We start from the raw sequence: 1,488 nt of genomic DNA on the forward strand, positions 1-1,488 counted from the left end.
ATATTACTCTTAAGTGAAATCATTTTAATTAACATAAATAAAAAAATTATATCAAATACACATTTCAAACTCCAAGAAAAAAAAAAGATTTTTTCGTGAGAGATAAGCAAGATATATAATCATCATTTAATTTGTATATGTTTATACTAACAATATATATAAGTTTTAAAACAAGCTATTTATTTCATGACATAGCTAATAACTAGACAAGAAATTGTTGTTATTAATAATATTATTGATACATAGACTATATTATTTTAAGATAGTAAAAAAAGAGATATATGCATGTGTTTAGAGTTAAAACTATATTATGATACAAAATGTTCCTAAATGTATTGGGATTGGAAGTGCCCTTTATCCATTGAAGTAGAAATCATTGCATGCTTTCTCTTTTCCAATGCATGCAAAGCATATCTAGGGGAACTGAGAAGAGAGAGAGAGACCCACACCACCATCATCTCAATTAAAGTTTCACATTTGATTAAGGAGTGGTGATGATGGTAGCTGGTGAATTAGGTGGGGTACCCTAATTATGTGTATGATGGGACCCATCATGTTATATATATGTGTGTGTGCTGCTACATCTATCAAATAATGAAATAACTTTAATTCAAAATTTGGGGGCAAGCCTTTTGGAGTAGGGTGTGACCATGTTATTCCTTGTATCTTCATCTTTCTTTCTAAAAATTTAATTCATGAAAAAAAAAAATAAAAAACCTGCTCTGAATCTTCTCCACATGTGTTCTTGTGCCCATGTGCTTGTGTTTCCTTTCTCTTCACATCTCTTTATTCTTTCTTTTCCTTCAAATGTTTCACTACTTGTCTCATTGTGATCACTTTCCATGTTATTAATAAAAGGGCAATCATCATATTTCTACATTGAAGACTTAGATATATACTAAGAATAATGAAGAGATTATAGAAATTAAAGTGTTACAATGTCTTGCTTGCTATACCACCGAGATGCCTAATTTTTAGAGGGAGATACTATTATATATATATTGTGTTATATAAAAAATTCCCATTGATATATGATTATATTCACTAGTATATCAGATTTCAGGTCTTATATGTGTTACTAAATAAACTACGAAATGGTAGTAAATTATTAGGTTTTACCACTATATTTTTATTCTACACAAGTCATATGATTTATATGAAAATAAAAAGAGTGTGGTGTAACATGTCTAATATTTTATTCTTGGTGAGGATGAGTGGTTATACAACACGTTGTTCAAGTCTTTAAATGAGTGTTCAGAGAAGGCCATGATCTCTCATATTCAAAATATCGCTTCCCTAGAAGCAATGATCAAGAACAATAAGTTCTACGAATCACCCATGCATCACTACTTGACAATCATGCTTGACAAAGAGTAGAGTTTCTTCTTCACCTCTTTTATTACAGATAGAGAGATAGCTAGAGATAGAGATCTAAATAAATTTCTCAAACTATATATATATATATTCTTTTTCTTTTTTTCTTTTTTC

This window comes from Arachis ipaensis, chromosome B04 (genome assembly GCF_000816755.2).
Source record: "Arachis ipaensis cultivar K30076 chromosome B04, Araip1.1, whole genome shotgun sequence".
NCBI lineage: Eukaryota > Viridiplantae > Streptophyta > Magnoliopsida > Fabales > Fabaceae > Arachis > Arachis ipaensis.